The sequence below is a fragment of the Leptonotus elevatus genome, chromosome 16, assembly GCF_054856555.1.
Source record: "Leptonotus elevatus isolate MCC_2025b chromosome 16, RoL_Lele_1.0, whole genome shotgun sequence".
Lineage (NCBI taxonomy): Eukaryota > Metazoa > Chordata > Actinopteri > Syngnathiformes > Syngnathidae > Leptonotus > Leptonotus elevatus.
This window is the reverse complement of record NC_141254.1, coordinates 6,991,383-7,011,672: the sequence shown is the minus strand read 5'-3', so window position 1 is coordinate 7,011,672 and position 20,290 is coordinate 6,991,383. Positions and strand designations below refer to the sequence as shown.

At 41.4% G+C, this 20,290-nt stretch overlaps 10 non-coding genes across 10 annotated transcripts; all 10 read left to right on the top strand.

The window, feature by feature from the left end:
* The first annotated feature begins 3,882 nt into the window (after nt 1–3,882).
* Nucleotides 3,883–3,954, top strand: trnae-uuc (transfer RNA glutamic acid (anticodon UUC)). Its single transcript has one exon. It is a non-coding gene; the product is annotated as a tRNA-Glu (tRNA).
* Nucleotides 3,955–4,252: 298 nt separating this feature from the next.
* trnae-uuc (transfer RNA glutamic acid (anticodon UUC)) lies at nt 4,253–4,324 on the top strand. Its single transcript has one exon. It is a non-coding gene; the product is annotated as a tRNA-Glu (tRNA).
* A 298-nt stretch (nt 4,325–4,622) lies between these two features.
* On the top strand, nt 4,623–4,694 carry trnae-uuc (transfer RNA glutamic acid (anticodon UUC)). The gene has a single exon. It is a non-coding gene; the product is annotated as a tRNA-Glu (tRNA).
* Nucleotides 4,695–5,393: 699 nt separating this feature from the next.
* On the top strand, nt 5,394–5,465 carry trnae-uuc (transfer RNA glutamic acid (anticodon UUC)). The gene has a single exon. It is a non-coding gene; the product is annotated as a tRNA-Glu (tRNA).
* A 298-nt stretch (nt 5,466–5,763) lies between these two features.
* Nucleotides 5,764–5,835, top strand: trnae-uuc (transfer RNA glutamic acid (anticodon UUC)). Its single transcript has one exon. It is a non-coding gene; the product is annotated as a tRNA-Glu (tRNA).
* A 298-nt stretch (nt 5,836–6,133) lies between these two features.
* Nucleotides 6,134–6,205, top strand: trnae-uuc (transfer RNA glutamic acid (anticodon UUC)). The gene has a single exon. It is a non-coding gene; the product is annotated as a tRNA-Glu (tRNA).
* Nucleotides 6,206–6,904: 699 nt separating this feature from the next.
* Nucleotides 6,905–6,976, top strand: trnae-uuc (transfer RNA glutamic acid (anticodon UUC)). Its single transcript has one exon. It is a non-coding gene; the product is annotated as a tRNA-Glu (tRNA).
* A 298-nt stretch (nt 6,977–7,274) lies between these two features.
* Nucleotides 7,275–7,346, top strand: trnae-uuc (transfer RNA glutamic acid (anticodon UUC)). The gene has a single exon. It is a non-coding gene; the product is annotated as a tRNA-Glu (tRNA).
* Nucleotides 7,347–7,644: 298 nt separating this feature from the next.
* Nucleotides 7,645–7,716, top strand: trnae-uuc (transfer RNA glutamic acid (anticodon UUC)). The gene has a single exon. It is a non-coding gene; the product is annotated as a tRNA-Glu (tRNA).
* A 699-nt stretch (nt 7,717–8,415) lies between these two features.
* trnae-uuc (transfer RNA glutamic acid (anticodon UUC)) lies at nt 8,416–8,487 on the top strand. The gene has a single exon. It is a non-coding gene; the product is annotated as a tRNA-Glu (tRNA).
* The last annotated feature ends 11,803 nt before the right edge of the window (nt 8,488–20,290 follow it).

The window sequence follows — 20,290 nt, the reverse complement described above, 5'->3', positions numbered from 1 at the left end:
CTTGCGTCCTGTTCGGGCATTTTATAATTTCATGAAAATGTCCAGTTGGTATTGCGTGAGTAATAGGAGGTGAAGTACACTGTGTAACTGCGACTGGTACCACAATTTCAAAGGCCAGGGCAAGTTTCCTCTTTTTGGGGGAAAAATGGGAATATGGTCACCCTAGTCTACAATGTGTTTTATTATACACAAGATGTCTTCAAGAGCAACCAAAGATGACCATATCTGATGTTTAGGCTTTGTTCGTGTTTACATATATCAGAAATGTATAAATGATATACAGTACGTTTAACTTTTGTCTTCAGACACCAACGATAAGTCAGAAAACAAAATTTTTAGCTACTTTGGGTTCAAACCATCAGGTCTGTCATCAGCCCGTATGTACGGTAGTTATTGTAGCACATACAATAAATGTTCTAACCTGTTTTCCAGGTCTGGTCACATGACGCTCTGCATACTGGATTGTGAAGTTTCTGGCACATCAACCACTGGCACATCTGTGCAGGTGAAAGGGGCACACACTAAATGCTGAGTGGCACTGTGTGTGTGCGTGTGCATGCCTGATGGCTGTCTGCGTCTAGCGTCCCAGCAGTCCTTAATGCGGAGCTTTTTTCACCGCCTGGGCCAGTCTTGAGGGCCCTGTAAAGCGACAGCAAGTCTCCTGTCACTGGAGCAGATGTTGGAATGACAAGGACTCCCCAAGGCTCTCTTCTTCATGAAGCTCCGCATCTTGCTTTTCTTTGTTTTCATTTTCCCCAAAACAACATACAGAATAAAAGCAGGCTATTGTTTACTTCATAAGAACTCACAGGCTCAAGTATCTGAACACTCACTCGCCTTAGTTACAAAACTCAAGTTACCATGCTAGTGCTAAGCTACATCAGTGACATACACAGCCAAATTCGCATGCTGAAGCGCCGCAGTCTACTTTCATGTACAACTTAACAAGCCAGAGAACATATTAGCCTGCTGCTATTGTCCGTTTATGCGTTGCCAGTTGCTACCCTTCTTCTTTGTTACCTGAACACACCCGTTTGCTATCACACTTATGCTCTGGAGCACCCCTAGAGGTGAGGATAATACAATACATAACAACCACTGCTGTTACAGTTTTTCTCCATAGGTTTGGCACATTTCTTGAAACTGAAATTACATTTTCGAAATATCATGGACAAATCTCAAAACTACTTTACAATTGGTGTCAACTGAATGGCATTTCTCATTACTCTCAATAAATTGCCAATGTCTTAGAACATGCCTCAATTGCTTCAGTGGATCTGTGCAAATGGTTGTGTACATTTAGCCTACAGTTAGCACAATGTGCCCACATTTAGCACATTTTCCAAATGAATAGATCTTGCTGATCAAACTGGATTAGTTGTTTTTCCAGTCTAATGGCTCTCCTCTCCAAAACATGTCAGGAGGATTTCAGTGTGTAAGTCTTAATATGCAAAATCATCTGTTCAATTGTCACAGGGGATCAGTGCAGAGGATGATGAGACATTCAGTGTTTTTTTCCTCGCTGCAACGTGGATGAAAACATTTGGCCAAACAGAGAGCAGCGTATGGATGGACAAGTGCGTAGACGAACGATTCGATGAACGAATCTTTTGAACAGTTCTTTAGTTATTTTTAATGAACTGATTCTAAAGATTCAGTTCACTTAAAATAACTGTCATGTCCATCACTGTTTTGCTCATGAACTGAGGTTGTGCACAAATGTAAGTCTGGCCAATTGAGTTTGCAGTTTTGAAAATGTCATTTCACTTTCAAGAAATGTGCCAAACCAATAAAAAACTGTAATGCATAGAAGATAAATGCTAATTAGGTCAATAGATAGATAGATGGATGGATGGATGGATGGATGGATGGATGGATGGATGGATGGATGGATGGATGGATGGATGGATGGATAGATAGATAGATAGATAGATAGATAGATAGATAGATAGATAGATAGATAGATAGATAGATAGATAGATAGATAGATAGATAGATAGATAGATAGATAGATAGATAGGTGGGTAGCTAACTTTTTAGCTTGATGGATGCTACCTAGGTAGCTTAGTAACTTTCCAGGAATCTCACTACACTAGTAGTATCAAGCTAAGTTGACCTACTAATTATATTGCTAGCTAGGTTTCCAGTAGCTTGCTTGACGTTACTCGACTTAATGAAGGCAATAAAGGACAGAGCTGGACGACATGCTGTGAGGCCATCGTCTCTGCTCAGCGCCGCTTTGTTGCAACATTAAAAATGTTTTTTGCTTCCTTATTCACTTTATGCTCCCCCTCCCCCCCGAGGCTTTTCCCGCTTCCCCAACGAAAGCGGCGTCTTAGCACAACACTTAATAATACATCCAGCCATCAGAGGGGAAAATTGTATTCTCTCTACGCCGCTCAGATCCTCTGATTGACATTTAACCTTCGTCATCTGGAGGGGGTAATCAATAAATTAGCGACAGAGCCGTCAGATCCACGCCTTGTCATCACCGTGCATTATTTATCCGACTGGACTCCAGGCAATGATTACTGAGCTAAAGAGCGACTTGTGACTGTTTTTTTGGATTGACGTGCTGCCATAAGGCAACTCCTGCAATCAGCAGAGGCGCTCTAGAGTCACTTTATTGAAAGGTCCTCAAACTTTGGGTCCAGGGAGCCGTTTTGGGGGGGGGGGGGGGGGGGGGGGGGTTGCGGGGGCTTCTTCTAAAGACATTCTCTTGAGATAAAAATTATTACACAATGAATCTAGCATGTAGAGTCTAACTTGCTAAAATAGTATTTAGCTAAAACGACCACCATCATTCATACAACTTTTTTCATGTATTTATTTAGCCTTTATTTAGCCAGGTAAGGCAACAGAAGCGGTTGGTCATTGTACTTTATTCATGCCGTGCCTCTCAGGCGTCAGCTCCTTTACTTTTCAGTTTTATGATCCAGGTTGCAGTCTCTTTATGAGACAGTTAAAAATGGCCTGTACAGTTAATACAGTTTTGATGATGGCAACTCTGGTGTCTTGGCACTCTGTGATATTCCAGCCTTGCAAAGTGTTGCAAAAAGAGCCTTAAAGAGCCTGGAGGGTATAAAGTATAAATAATGTAACCTGAAGTAGTAAAGAGAGAGACACTGGCCGCATTGCTACATTCCATCACCTCACCAAACTTAACTGTGTGACAATCATACATACTGTATGCTGTTACCTTGTGATCAAACCCGCTGTCAAAGCCTTCCCCTTTAGCGCTGAGTCATGTTTGCATATTTGTGTTTGTTTGAGGCTTACGCCAGGCCATTAAAAAAGAATAAGCGCTTATGACATATTCAAAGAGGGCATGTCTGGAGTATAAAGTCAAGGAGGGGGAAGCTATGATTCATTAATGGCACCATGAATAGATAACCGGCTGTTGTATGATATCATATTCAATATTGAATTCATGGCCAGTGACTCCTCTTCAAATAATCAGCGCAGCCACGCTAACGTCGTGTAGCACGGATTTATCTTTAAACAATTCATAAGTGCGCTGAGCTATTACAATCGTCTGCTGTTTAAGCTTCTGTGTTCACTTTTGAATAATGAAGACGCCATTCATGTCAAATGCAGACAAATGTTGACATTAAACAAAGACTATTGTGTTGTTAGTCTTACTAATACTGAACTAGTCGCAGATATAGGTCTGAAAGAGTCACTGACCAAGGTGAAGTACAAGTAGTCCCATAGTATCTAGTTGTTTGGGTACCTACTTTTACCCGGCTGCCAGGGTTTTATTTCACATTTGGCAAGGTCTGTTTTTGGTCGATTTTCTGGAATCAATTTTCGGCACTCCTTTGAAACACAGGATAAGTCAGATACCACTGAACTAGTTAGTCACTTATCTATCTGGAAAGCTCCCATATGGTCTAGCGGTTAGGATTCCTGGTTTTCACCCAGGTGGCCCGGGTTCAACTCCCGGTATGGGAATAATAACCTTTTGGCAGTGATATCTGGCTGCTCAAGCCTTCTGGTAAATTTGCAAGAACTGTTAACCCTTACCATGCAAACAGACCCTGAAGTAGCCACTGACCAAGGTGAAGTACAAGTAGTCCCGTAGCATCTACTTTTTTGGGTACCTACTTTTACCCGGCTGCCAGGGTTTTATTTCACATTTGGCAAGGTCTGTTTTTGGTCGATTTTCTGGAATCAATTTTCGGCACTCCTTTGAAACACAGGATAAGTCAGATACCACTGAACTAGTTAGTCACTTATCTATCTGGAAAGCTCCCATATGGTCTAGCGGTTAGGATTCCTGGTTTTCACCCAGGTGGCCCGGGTTCAACTCCCGGTATGGGAATAATAACCTTTTGGCAGTGATATCTGGCTGCTCAAGCCTTCTGGTAAATTTGCAAGAACTGTTAACCCTTACCATGCAAACAGACCCTGAAGTAGCCACTGACCAAGGTGAAGTACAAGTAGTCCCGTAGCATCTACTTGTTTGGGTACCTACTTTTACCCGGCTGCCAGGGTTTTATTTCACATTTGGCAAGGTCTGTTTTTGGTCGATTTTCTGGAATCAATTTTCAGCACTCCTTTGAAACACAGGATAAGTCAGATACCACTGAACTGGTTAGTCACTTATATATCTGCAAAGCTCCCATATGGTCTAGCGGTTAGGATTCCTGGTTTTCACCCAGGTGGCCCGGGTTCAACTCCCGGTATGGGAATAATAACCTTTTGGCAGTGATATCTGGCTGCTCAAGCCTTCTGGTAAATTTGCAAGAACTGTTAACCCTTATCATGCAAACAAACCCTGAAGTAGCCACTGACCAAGGTGAAGTACAAGTAGTCCCGTAGCATCTACTTGTTTGGGTACCTACTTTTACCCGGCTGCCAGGGTTTTATTTCACATTTGGCAAGGTCTGTTTTTGGTCGATTTTCTGGAATCCTTGGCATAATTTGGATAGTATTGAACTTGTTGGCACCAGTGTCTTGTGGAACACGGGATAAGTCCGATATCACTGAACTAGTTTTTCACTTAGCTATCTGTTCAGCTCACATATGATCTAGCTGAACCCGGGCGACCTGGTTTTTACCCAGGTCGCCCGGGTTCAACTCCCGGTATGCGGATCATAACCTTTGGCAGTGATATCTGGCTGCTCGATCCTTCTGGTAAATATGCAAGAACTGATAACCTTACCATGCAAACAAACACTGAAGGAGCCACTGACCAAGGTGAAGTACAAGTAGTCCCGTAGCATCTACTTGTTTGGGTACCTACTTTTACCCGGCTGCCAGGGTTTTATTTCACATTTGGCAAGGTCTGTTTTTGGTCGATTTTCTGGAATCAATTTTCAGCACTCCTTTGAAACACAGGATAAGTCAGATACCACTGAACTAGTTAGTCACTTATCTATCTGGAAAGCTCCCATATGGTCTAGCGGTTAGGATTCCTGGTTTTCACCCGGGTGGCCCGGGTTCAACTCCCGGTATGGGAATAATAACCTTTTGGCAGTGATATCTGGCTGCTCAAGCCTTCTGGTAAATTTGCAAGAACTGTTAACCCTTACCATGCAAACAGACCCTGAAGTAGCCACTGACCAAGGTGAAGTACAAGTAGTCCCGTAGCATCTACTTTTTTGGGTACCTACTTTTACCCGGCTGCCAGGGTTTTATTTCACATTTGGCAAGGTCTGTTTTTGGTCGATTTTCTGGAATCAATTTTCGGCACTCCTTTGAAACACAGGATAAGTCAGATACCACTGAACTAGTTAGTCACTTATCTATCTGGAAAGCTCCCATATGGTCTAGCGGTTAGGATTCCTGGTTTTCACCCAGGTGGCCCGGGTTCAACTCCCGGTATGGGAATAATAACCTTTTGGCAGTGATATCTGGCTGCTCAAGCCTTCTGGTAAATTTGCAAGAACTGTTAACCCTTACCATGCAAACAGACCCTGAAGTAGCCACTGACCAAGGTGAAGTACAAGTAGTCCCGTAGCATCTACTTGTTTGGGTACCTACTTTTACCCGGCTGCCAGGGTTTTATTTCACATTTGGCAAGGTCTGTTTTTGGTCGATTTTCTGGAATCAATTTTCAGCACTCCTTTGAAACACAGGATAAGTCAGATACCACTGAACTGGTTAGTCACTTATATATCTGCAAAGCTCCCATATGGTCTAGCGGTTAGGATTCCTGGTTTTCACCCAGGTGGCCCGGGTTCAACTCCCGGTATGGGAATAATAACCTTTTGGCAGTGATATCTGGCTGCTCAAGCCTTCTGGTAAATTTGCAAGAACTGTTAACCCTTATCATGCAAACAAACCCTGAAGTAGCCACTGACCAAGGTGAAGTACAAGTAGTCCCGTAGCATCTACTTGTTTGGGTACCTACTTTTACCCGGCTGCCAGGGTTTTATTTCACATTTGGCAAGGTCTGTTTTTGGTCGATTTTCTGGAATCCTTGGCATAATTTGGATAGTATTGAACTTGTTGGCACCAGTGTCTTGTGGAACACGGGATAAGTCCGATATCACTGAACTAGTTTTTCACTTAGCTATCTGTTCAGCTCACATATGATCTAGCTGAACCCGGGCGACCTGGTTTTTACCCAGGTCGCCCGGGTTCAACTCCCGGTATGCGGATCATAACCTTTGGCAGTGATATCTGGCTGCTCGATCCTTCTGGTAAATATGCAAGAACTGATAACCTTACCATGCAAACAAACACTGAAGGAGCCACTGACCAAGGTGAAGTACAAGTAGTCCCGTAGCATCTACTTGTTTGGGTACCTACTTTTACCCGGCTGCCAGGGTTTTATTTCACATTTGGCAAGGTCTGTTTTTGGTCGATTTTCTGGAATCAATTTTCAGCACTCCTTTGAAACACAGGATAAGTCAGATACCACTGAACTAGTTAGTCACTTATCTATCTGGAAAGCTCCCATATGGTCTAGCGGTTAGGATTCCTGGTTTTCACCCAGGTGGCCCGGGTTCAACTCCCGGTATGGGAATAATAACCTTTTGGCAGTGATATCTGGCTGCTCAAGCCTTCTGGTAAATTTGCAAGAACTGTTAACCCTTACCATGCAAACAGACCCTGAAGTAGCCACTGACCAAGGTGAAGTACAAGTAGTCCCGTAGCATCTACTTTTTTGGGTACCTACTTTTACCCGGCTGCCAGGGTTTTATTTCACATTTGGCAAGGTCTGTTTTTGGTCGATTTTCTGGAATCAATTTTCGGCACTCCTTTGAAACACAGGATAAGTCAGATACCACTGAACTAGTTAGTCACTTATCTATCTGGAAAGCTCCCATATGGTCTAGCGGTTAGGATTCCTGGTTTTCACCCAGGTGGCCCGGGTTCAACTCCCGGTATGGGAATAATAACCTTTTGGCAGTGATATCTGGCTGCTCAAGCCTTCTGGTAAATTTGCAAGAACTGTTAACCCTTACCATGCAAACAGACCCTGAAGTAGCCACTGACCAAGGTGAAGTACAAGTAGTCCCGTAGCATCTACTTGTTTGGGTACCTACTTTTACCCGGCTGCCAGGGTTTTATTTCACATTTGGCAAGGTCTGTTTTTGGTCGATTTTCTGGAATCAATTTTCAGCACTCCTTTGAAACACAGGATAAGTCAGATACCACTGAACTGGTTAGTCACTTATCTATCTGCAAAGCTCCCATATGGTCTAGCGGTTAGGATTCCTGGTTTTCACCCAGGTGGCCCGGGTTCAACTCCCGGTATGGGAATAATAACCTTTTGGCAGTGATATCTGGCTGCTCAAGCCTTCTGGTAAATTTGCAAGAACTGTTAACCCTTATCATGCAAACAAACCCTGAAGTAGCCACTGACCAAGGTGAAGTACAAGTAGTCCCGTAGCATCTACTTGTTTGGGTACCTACTTTTACCCGGCTGCCAGGGTTTTATTTCACATTTGGCAAGGTCTGTTTTTGGTCGATTTTCTGGAATCCTTGGCATAATTTGGATAGTATTGAACTTGTTGGCACCAGTGTCTTGTGGAACACGGGATAAGTCCGATATCACTGAACTAGTTTTTCACTTAGCTATCTGTTCAGCTCACATATGATCTAGCTGAACCCGGGCGACCTGGTTTTTACCCAGGTCGCCCGGGTTCAACTCCCGGTATGCGGATCATAACCTTTGGCAGTGATATCTGGCTGCTCGATCCTTCTGGTAAATATGCAAGAACTGATAACCTTACCATGCAAACAAACACTGAAGGAGCCACTGACCAAGGTGAAGTACAAGTAGTCCCGTAGCATCTACTTGTTTGGGTACCTACTTTTACCCGGCTGCCAGGGTTTTATTTCACATTTGGCAAGGTCTGTTTTTGGTCGATTTTCTGGAATCAATTTTCAGCACTCCTTTGAAACACAGGATAAGTCAGATACCACTGAACTAGTTAGTCACTTATCTATCTGGAAAGCTCCCATATGGTCTAGCGGTTAGGATTCCTGGTTTTCACCCAGGTGGCCCGGGTTCAACTCCCGGTATGGGAATAATAACCTTTTGGCAGTGATATCTGGCTGCTCAAGCCTTCTGGTAAATTTGCAAGAACTGTTAACCCTTACCATGCAAACAAACCTTGAAGTAGCCACTGACCAAGGTGAAGTACAAGTAGTCCCATAGCATCTAGTTGTTTGGGTACCTACTTTTACCCGGCTGCCAGGGTTTTATTTCACATTTGGCAAGGTCTGTTTTTGGTAGTTTTTCTGGAATCCTTGGCATAATTTGGATAGTACTGAACTTGTTGGCCACAAGTCTCTTGTCGTCCCCTATGCTCTAGCGCCTAGGATACCAGGTTTTCACCCAAGTGGCCTGGATTCAACTCCTGGTATGGGAATCCTTGCCTTTGCCAGTCCTGCACAAAACCTCTGATATCTTTGCAAGTGCTTACCTACTCATTGATCATACCTTAGTGATAACTATTTGAAGATTTCACCAAGGGTTTGACTCCGTGTATGAAAAAGCAGTTTTCTGTTGAAACTTCTCTGGTCTCCTTTGGAACGCGGGATAACTCAGATACCACTGAACTAGTTAGTCACTTAGGCTTTGTTAGAGTAGACAATATTTGTATTGTACTCTTTGCGTGTTCAATTAACTGAATGGTGAGATTCTGGTGAAGAAGTCCCTTTGCAAAGGTAATTAGTCAGAAGCTTCTGATCACACAATTGAAGTCACCCAAGCAGTGTTCTGTTCAAAAGTGTGTCCCTCCTTCTCCTGCACACTGTTTTTTATTGAAAAGTCCCTCCCCTCCCATGAGCACAAAAAGGCAGAAGTTCTCAGGAATACAAATCAGATTAGACCTAAACAATAATAAATCAGCCTGTCCTTGGACTCGACCGGTACCAGGCTACACTCCCTTCTTTTCTCAGGAGAGTGAGACAGATAAGAATACAATAGACCATACTATTCATTGAGCTACACAGCTATAACTAAATGACTCCAAAAACGGCTAAAATATAAATTGAAACTGAAAAACAATGTTAATAATTCAACACCATCTGAACAATTCCCATATGGTCTAGTGGTTAGTATTCCTGATTTTCAACCTAGTGGCCTGGGTTCAACTCCAGTTATTGGAATCATAAACTTTGGCAGTGATATCTGGCTAAAAATTGAACATTTTCAAGCACTTAGCTACTCATTGAGCAAGCTTTCGTGGTGAGTATATCTGGGGGGACAGGTTTTACTTAATGTATAAAAAGTTTTTCACCCTCTTGACACTTGAGAGAAGTTGGATAACACTGAACTACTCACTTAGTGTCTTGTGAAGGTCCTATGTGGTCTAGTGGTTAAGATTCCTGGGTGTCCTGAGTTAGACTTTCAGTATGGGAAGACTACTTTTTGGCAACAGTAACTATTCTTACCTGTTACTCATTCAACACTTCTCGTACTGATGCAAGAACTGAAGTCCGAGTCACTTACCAAACCTTAGTACAAGCAGTCACACATCACTCAGCACTTACCGTACCAAGTTTCTTATGAGCGACCAGAGATTCCAAATTATATCTGGAGGACAGGGTTTGACTTCATGTATTTTCTTTGAGAGAAGTTGAATAGCACTGAACTAGTCGCTTGTTTAGTTGTGAAAGTCCCATATGGTCTAGCGGCTAGGATACATGATTTCCACCCACGTGTCCTGGGTTCTACTCCCGGTATGAGATTCCTTATCTTTGCCAGTCCTGTACAAAACCTCTGACATCTTTGCCAGTGCTGACCTACTAATTGGATTGAAGATTTCACCAAGGGTTTGACTCCATGTATGAAAAAGCAGTTTTCCCAGTCTCCTTTGAAACATTTGATAAGTCAGATACCACTGATTGAGTTAGTAGTCACTTAGCTATCTGTACATCTCCCATATCGTCTAACGGATAGGATTCTTGGTTTTCACCCAGGTGTCCTGGTTTCAACTCCTAGTATGGGAATTATAACCTTTGGCAGTGATATCTGGCTGTTCAAGCCTTCTGGTAAGTTTGCAAGAACTGTGAACCCTTACTATGCAAACAAACACTGAAGTAGTCAATTACCATGAAAAAGCAGTTTTCCCAGTTGAAACTTTTCTAGTCTCCTTTGGAACACGGGATAAGTCAGATACCACTGAACTAGTTAGTCACTGAGCATTCTGCACAGCTCCTATATGGTCTAGCGGTTAGTATTCCTGGTTTTCACCCAGGTGTCCTGGGTTCAACTCCTGGTATGGGAGTCGTTACCTTTGTCAGTACTGACTCCATGTACGAAAAAGTTGTTTTTCCAGTTGAAAGTTTTCTGGTCTCCTTACATGAGAGAAGTCAGATACCACTGAACTCGTCACTTAGCTATCTGTTGAGGTCCCATATGGTCTATTGCAGTGGTCCTCAAGTACCCCTATCCAGCTTGTTTTCCATGTCTCCCACAAGCAACACATGTGTCTCAAACAATCAGCTCATCAGCAACCTCTGCATGAACCCTGATAACGATCTTCAGCTGTGTTGGCTGGGGAGACATGGAAAACAAGCTGGATAGGGGTACTCAAGGACCGGGACTGAAAAACAGTGGTCTAGTAATTAGGATTCCTGGTCAGTGTGGTGTAGATCATAGGTGTCAAACTCTAGTCCTGCAGGTTTTAAGGGTTCCCTCTTCCAACACAAGCTGATTCCAATCAGCAGGATTGTTATCAGGCTTATGCAGAGCTTGCTGATGAGCTGATCATATATCAGCTGTGTTGGAGAAGGGAAACATCCAAAACCTGCAGGACCCTGGCCCTCGAGGACCGGATTTTGACACCAATGGTCTAGATTCTAGGTTTTTACCCATGTGGCCAATGTTCAACTCACAGTCTTGCCTTCTTAGAGTGGCTCAGTGTTTCTTTCACCACAGGTGAAACAACGACTGTACATTTAAAGTGTCAGTCTTTCTTTCTGATGGTATAGGGACTGATCAAACCAACAGACATCGAGAATCCAAAATATACCCAGTTAAAAATGGACTTCAAAGCTCACGCACATTGGAAATGCTGAACAAACTATTGTAACCACATCACCACATGGTCTTTTATATACCATTACTTTTGTCTAAACCAACTTAATTCTTTCATCTTTCGGCTAAAAATAACCACATCCGGAAACATCATTGCGGTAAAAATAACCACATCCGGAAACATCATTGCGGTTGGGAGACGTTGCGTAAACTTAGTTATGAAATTGGCACAAGGGGAATCGACTTTACGCTCATCTCGCTGACACTATGAAGTATCGTCATATGGTGAATGGTTACGGAAACATCATGCACCAACACTGCAAGTCCTTCATCTAATGATGGATAACACACACTCACACACACACACACCCCCACACACACTTGTTGTTGCTCTGCCGCGTTGTAATTTCTGACCCTTATCCCGATCCTGCTATCAGTCAGCATGCATCTCTACGGATTCTCCACAGACTCTGCAGCGCCTAATTGCGGCTCGGACTCTCTCCTTGCCAGCCTGCTTGGGTTTTGAGAAAAAAAAATAATGTTTGTAGCCGGCTGTTGGGCTTTTATCTATATTTTAAGCCACACACAAGGTGTAGAGTCGGCCTGGAGCTTGTTCCGAGGGCCCACGGCTGCATAATTCATGAGGAGGAGCCGTTTGCTGCAGCGGGCTAAATAAAAGATCTGCCAGAGGTGGATTGCAGGACAAGGAGGAGCCCGCCATATTGTACCTGTGTGGAAATGCAGTTTGGGATGTGTGGCCCCCAAACCCCCTCCCCGTAGATCAATAGTGCTGTCACATACATATAGGACATACGCAGTTGCTAAGGCTGGTGGTCCCGAGTGCGCTGCGGTTGCGTGATCTCTCCCCCTCACAGCTCCTGTTATGTCATCACAAGCCACCGGGATGAGGTTTCATCATCTTGTCTTTACCTCAGTCAAGGCCGTTATGTAAGACACTTTGGGGCCTGCAGAGAGAAAAATGTATTTGGTGGCCCTCTCGCTACAGACTATAGGAGTTTGTGTGCAAAATTGCAAAATAAACCTTAGATATGAGGATTGTTTTTAGAGTTTAACACAGTAAAAACAGTGTGTTCTGTAAATTCCAAACAAAAATTTATTTGAAGGCATCACGAACGAGACACGCTAGTAAACAAGGTTCTCCTGTATTTGACACATTCGATCCGAGAGGAGACTGAGGGCAGTAGCTAGACCAAGGCACAGGGGGAAAAAAGGCAAGATAATGTAACACATTCTATTACCTACTTCCAGGTTTTTATTTTGGAGTTAATTATTAAAATGTGACTGAATGCTGATTCATTATTTTCTCAAGGAGTTTGAGGGTAGTCTGCAGTAAAGTAGAGACTGTGGAGTATAGTAATACAGCATCCAGAGCTGAGTAAAGGCTTGGTTCTATCCACCTCAGCCAATGATGTACCACAGAAAATATGAATGCCATGCTGAAGTAAACACATCAATCTTCTGTATTTAAGGAGTTATCTAAGAGGAGACTGAGGGCAAAGTAGAGACTGTGAAGGATTAATGGTGAAACATCAAGAGCTAAGGATAAAAAACAGTGAAGAAGGATAAGAGTCGGAAACATTTTAGGAGTCACATTCTCGAGGAGGCTGAGGGCACACTGCAGCAAAGTGGACATTGTGGAGTATCAGCATTGTGTCATCCGGAGCTAAGGCTGGACAATAATGGTGTAGCACTATCTTCTTGAAACACATCAGTTAAAAAGAGACTGAGGGCAGTGAGAAAATGGAGTGTTGCAGCAAAGTGGAGACTATGGAGCACATGTACCTCTGTGTCCAGAGCTAACAAACTGGACTAATGTTAGCTTAGTTTGTGTTTGTTTTTGTTATTCTGCATTCTCAAAATGTGTTGTAAGTATTAACTAATCAGATTGCATCCAGATCAAATCCAGATTATGTGGATTAAACACTCCACAATCGAATATGTTTCGTAACATATCAGTCAAAAGTGAAATTTATTTTGCAACAGATTACCTCACAATGAGTTTTGCTTAATCAATAGCATATGAACAGTTTCTTCTGCCTGCCTCCTTTAACCTACTTGAATGTTGAAATTGGATAGAAAAATATTTATAAACATTTATATACTGAAACAAAATATCATTTTAAATATACTTACATTTGAGATTTAAGTAAAATGTACTGATTCTAACCTCCAAGTGTGCATTTTTCCTGGCCCTAAGAGATAGATGATGTATTTAACACAAATTTCTAAGATGGGAAAGTTGGAAGGCGGCGCGGCGCGTGGCGGGACCAGGCCCGACGCAATGCGTGATGTTGGTGGGGGGGCCTTGGAGCCTGATCCCGCTAAAAGCCTGGTTCGGCCTCCAATGATGGAAGGAACAAGGGCTCCGCTCGGGGGTGCGCCACCCAAGAGAGGGCCTCGCCTCGGGGCGATTTTTCACAAGAAAGTAACATGGGCGAGATGTAATAGTAGATGGGAGCACATAGAGGAAGGGTGGGGGTACGGAGGCTTTTGGAGCCCCCCTCTCCTCCGAGGACTCAGCAATCATCCTTCCATGCCTCGCCACGCGCTCCTCTCTCATGCTCGACGTGCGTTAATATGGTAACAAAGCTCTTTAGGCACACAAGCTTCGCACCCTCCTATTCTATGAATGATTGAACAGGCTCGACAGGCCAAGTTCTTATTGGAGTGGAGTTTTTTTTTTTCTCCCCTAACCTGTGAATTTGAACCCACCTGAGTGGATCCCAGGGGTGGGCTAACTTTGAGCTCAAGGGCCACGTTTGATTTTTCTGAAATGGACAGATGAGCCAGGGTATTCCTACGGGAGGTTAAGAAAAATAAGTTCAAATTTGTATGTAAATAAGTAAAACAATTGAATTTAATAATAAAATGACTCATGCTCATTTCATCATTCTATGCTTTACAATTCATTTAATTCTAATTAAATTAAAGAATTAAACAATTTAAATTGTTAATTTTTTGTTATTATTATATTCAATAAGTTAAATATATGAATGGATTTTTAAAAAAGTATTACTTTTTAATCAACCAATTTTAGGGGGAAAAGGCAAATTTTATGCATAATTGGCCACAATAAGCAGCAGGGCATAACCTATACACTTGTAATTCTGCTAGTTGCCACAGGTGGCGCACTCTTTGCCACATTATAAATGCGTGACTATCAATACACAAGAAGAAGAGACTCCTGCACCTTGAATGTTTTTTGTCCACATTTTTTCTGCCATTAACAGGTAAACAACACTCATAACACATATTAGCTCAAATATGTTAAATTCCTGCTTGCAAACTATTTGTTATTTTCCTAAAATAGCATAAATAATAATTTTTGCTAAATCTTTTTTTTTGTGTGTGTTAGATTGAAAAACAGCAAAAATAAAGAGTCACTTTTTTAATTTTTCAATCACAAAATAGAATAAACCATCATACATATGTGAATGATCATGTCATGGTAATTTGCTTTTTCTGCATCCAATCGAGCGACTGGATGCTAACTCCAAAACAACAAAAACATATCAACATTGCAAAGTCCCATCAACGAACAGATCACCGACGCACTTGGCAGCTCATGCTAGCACGCCCTGCTTCTTACTTAACGACAGGAAGGCCCACGGCACGGGCCACGGCGCGCGCTCTGACTGATATGCGTCCTGACACTTCGAAACAGGGTGGCGACGGCGGTGAGTAAAGGCGGGTGGGGGGTGAGGCGGGTGGTTAAGCTGCCCGTGGCAACCCAGAGAAACATGCTAATAGCGAGGTGCATTAGTGCACTCACAGAAGGCACCGCTAATCGGAGAAGACATCCGACTTTCAACCACACGATGCCTTCCAAGATGGGACAAGTGGGCCAAGCGTGGCCCCTCCAGAGAATTTTTGAGGGCCCAACATGTCAGGCTGCAAAATTCCAACAATTAAAGTTGTAAATGTTCCATTGGAATTCAATTCAATTCAAAAAATGTATTTCATTCTTTAAAAAGAAAATAAATGAAATGAGACAGAAAGAAGTAAAACTTATGACATCTGCCCCTGATCAACACCCAAAAAAATGATCAACACAAAATAAATGACAGCAAGCAGTCAAGACGCTTTCAACCTTGTGCTATATCTATATTTTCCAGTAATTGTGCTTTTATAATTTTTTTAAAAATACAAATAGACTGAGATGATTAAATTTTATAATCCAGATTGTTCCACAAACTGACACCTTGAGTTGAAATACATCGTTCTTTTTGTTTTGTTTTGTTTTGTTCTGTATTTAGGTTTGGAAAAAATATATGTTTCTCTTAACTTTTACTCACTTTCCCTTTAAAAAATAAAAAAGATTTGCATGTTGATTGGTAAAATTTCATGATTGGCTTAATACATTATTTTAAGGTGGTTAAACTCCATCAATTCATGAAATTTTAAAGTTTTTAATCGCATGAATATTGGATTAGTGTGGTCTCTGCATCCACATCCGAAAACAACACAAATAGCACATTTCTGTAAAAGAAAGATGGATTCAGTGTAATGCAATAGGTCAGGTATGGAACAATAACAAAGCATTCTTGTTCAGTGATTCTTTAACCTTGTATAACACGACTACGGTTTGTGACACCTTAGATTTGACATATTTACGATGCGCTTTCCATGTTAAATGTTCATCAATAATGAGACCTAGAAAATTAATTTCATTAGTCCTTTCTATTTCTATACCCTTGCACAGTCAGTGTTGCTTCAACATCTATATTTCTACAACATAAATCTGGTTTTACTAATATTTATAGACAGTCTGTTAGCATTAAAGCACTTCATAGCATCCTTAAACTCATTCTCTATTACTTGTAATACATTGTATATATTTTCCCCGGCATAAAATAAAGTGGTGTCGTCTGCAAACAAAATACATTTGAACAATTTCAAAATAGTTGTAATATCATTCACATAAAGGAGAAAAAGTACAAGCCCCAGAATTGATCCCTGGGGCACCCCACAAGTTACATAACTGTGTTTTGATTGTCTACTATTGAATTCAACATATTGTTTTCTATTTTTTAAATAACTGGTAACCCATTGATGTGCAACACCTCTTATACTATATCTTACAGTATATTATATTTTAACAATTTATGCAATAATATTTAATGATCTAAAGTGTCAAATGCTTTTTGTAAATCCACAAAGAAACTTACTAAAAACTGTTTTTTATCCATGGATGTGCAAATTTCTTCAGTTAACTCCATTAATGCATTATTGGTTGAGTGATTGGAGCGAAACCCATATTAGCTATTACTTAATATTTTATACGTATCTATGAATTTATTTAATCTTGTCGCATACAATTTTTCCAATATTTTAGAAAGCTGTGGGAGTAGAAATATGGGTCTATAATTAAAAAAAATCATTCTTATTTCCTTTTTTGAAGAGTGGGACTACTGAAGCTAATTAACGAGAATTTATGGGAATACACCAGAAATTTACTAAATTGAAAACTGACTCTTAGTAGTAATGCCGTCGCCTATGGGTAAGGAGAGCTATCTATTTTGCATTGGCGTCTCCATATGACAAAACAAAATGTTTACACAAATACTTAAAAATTTACTGGAAATCTCCAGTAAATTTGCTGAATATGTTTGCAACCTTACCGGCACCTCAAAGAATCTGTTCCACACCCACCAAATTGAGAATTCGACTGCGATTTGTGCTGGTTTCCAAGCGCTACACTTGCAGCATGAATTAAACGCGTCTCAAAAAAAAAAGTACGCTCAGCAAATCTGCGCTCATTAAAAAAAAAAAGGGTTACGGCAATATCCTTCCAGCTGCCCCCAAAGTGCTGTCGGATTGCAAGTTTGAAGAAATCAATTTTCACCAGTAGGGAAAAATTGTTGCATAAATTTAACCATCCTGTGTTGCATAGCAAATATTTAGCATGAGAAATCCTCGGAAGACGATGATCAGCTAAAAACAAACAAACAAACAAACGTAACTGTCCGGGTGTTTATGAGAACAACTGCATGGGTTCCCCCCAAAAAATTAAAAAATAGCAATATGTCTGTGGTTATTATTGTATGCTCTGTTTACCCTGCGTGTGTTAAAATGTCAAGGTTTATATTTACTGTAACATACATGCTAATTTCTATTACCGTGTCTATGGTCTTTCGCATTGTATGTTAGCATTAAGCTATAAGAGTTTCATTATTGTATGGTTTAATAAGTTTAACTCTGTGTTAATGAGTTAAAATTTGTGGGAGGAGCCTATGGGAGTTATAAAACTTTTTTTTTTTTTATGCGTATGGTCCTGTTGCGAATGAATCTGGAACGTATCCCCTGCGATAAACGGGTATAGTGAATTTAAAATATTGAGGATGTTCGTTTTTCGACGCCTCCCCTCTGGAATTCTTTACGATCACGCTAATTGAAAAGCTGTAGAATCAAACGATGACGTGGATATATCTCCATTTTTTTGTAATCTACAAGACGAAGTCGTCAAATCCTTCGATACGGCGGCGAATCAAAGAGCCGTCATTCCATTTCATCCGTCAACCTCTGGGATATTATTAGGCGTGATCAAAGGCCTCCGATTGAAACCTTTTTGCCGCGCGTGTGGAAACCTTCTCACTTGCCGTTTGGCCAACGCTTGGGGAAATTAAAATAAAGAATTAATCATTAAATCAAAAAAAAGAAGAGCGTGTATCCTCGGAGCGAGGCTGATTAAAGTTTAATTGCAAGTTGCATTGGCCACAACAGGTCGTACTCTCGGGTGGCTCGCCAAAGACGAAACTTCGATCGCCATAAAGCTCGGCAGCGTCCGATACCGACTCTCCAATCAAAGCGTCTGACTTTATTTGGAATCAATATTTCTTCTCACCCGCCCTCCCGCCGTGTGGATTTGATTCAAAATGGCCGCCAAGTCCTTCAGATCAGTCAGCGGTGCTCAGCTCATTAAGCTCATCCCGGGCGTTAATGTCATCAGAGCCGCCGGATGCATTATTTATGACCGGGAAGCAATACAAAGGAGCAAAAAAGGAGTTGGGGATCTTCGCGCCGCAGATCAATGAAGGCCTGCTGCGCATCTGTCTGCTTTACGCCTCTCAAAACAAACACTCCCCGTTTCAAAAACTTCATTCCGATCCCTTTTTCTGCCGATGCGATAGATCTGCCAATACAAACACGGCTCTTCCACTTTTTTGTACAAACACTGAGGCCTTCGTTTGTATAACTTCTAAACGGATCCTCATCAAGGCCTGTTGTCTCATAGCAATGCAAGAACTCTACCCATACGCTTCAAACACATTCGTTACCACTGTCCAAGTTACTACTGCAGACTTAAGCTTAATTAAAACAGACTTTCTAAAGTACAGTTAAAAAACAAAAACAAAAACATACTTTTTAAATATGCGTTTCTTAGTGCCCCGACCATTTACCGTACATTTTTGGAGTCTGATTACGAATTTTAGCTGAATAGAATTCCGATAACAGATTAATTGGATGATTAATTTAAAAAAATTATAATAATAACCTATTTGTTTGATCTCTTAAAGAGGAAGGCAAGACCATTTTTTTCTGTGATGTAATTTTCAGTCGACAGCAATTGTCAAAATGGCCGTCTTCTGAGATGGATAAAAACGGGTTGCTTAACTCATATTCCACAGACGCGATATTAATTAAAATGCCGTGTTTAGACGAGTGGGGGTTACATAGAACATATTATTGTAAACAAAATTTGACTTAATTTCCACTTCAAAGTTACTACAACAGAAAAATGTTATTAAACAGACTTACAGTAAAAACACATTAAAAATGATAGTTGAAGTTTATTAGTTCCCAAGCAATATGCTTATTTTGATCTGATATTTGGAAGAATAAATTTCAGATAACCGATTAATCAGTTGATTAATTAAAAAAACGGAATAAAATAACTTACATGCTTACACCAATAAAGAATGACAGAACATTTGACTGTTTTATAATACTTTGTCTTTCAGTATTTACAAAAATCTGCAAAAAATCTGCCTGGGGGGGGGGGGGGGTGCTTGAATGTTAATTTATTTTCTTTCTTTTTTTTTTGCCTTATTTTGTTGTGTGTTAAGATGTTACAAAATGGCAGCAAAAAAAACTGGCCAATTTTCTATCCCGTTACATAAGTTCACTTGTTGAATTAGAGGCTTCACACAGGATGCTCAGAGAGACCAGAGGAGTCACAGAAAAGCACACAAATTTTCATTATTATTATTTTTCAAGAATAGCAACAAAAAGTACTTAAACATAGAACAAAAGATCAAATTCGAGTTCATCCGGAAAGTTTATAAATGCATTTTACGTTCATCTGTAAATTACACCTCCAAAATTCCTGAACTTCTTTTAAGTCGTTAAATAAATGCTTTCGTCAGACATCGATACGCGCTCTTGTCGTGGGACGCACGTGGAAGCCTCACCCCATGCGACTCTGATGCCGTTTCAACAGATTACAGGGTCAGTGGGCGCCCTCTAGTCCGGTCAAGAGATCCCGCTGAGTCCCGGGCTCGCTCATTCCTGTGGAGGATTAGAGCGCAAACATGGCTTTCAGTAACACGTGTATCGGCTGCCCCCCTCCAACACCACCTACCGATCCGGCAATCATCTCCACGAGATGGAAATCACGACAGAATCCTGCCAGGCAAACCCTGCGAAAAAGTAAACAGCGCCTCTCCCCCTGCGTTTCCCTCCAATTGTTATTCATAGAGCGGATAAATATTTAATTCCTTCTAAGGATACCTTTTGTTAACAGAATTACCCGACAAGCCTCGCCGGCCGTAAAAATCCCTCAATGAATTCAAATTCCGCTCAATCTCCCGATGGCGGCGGTTG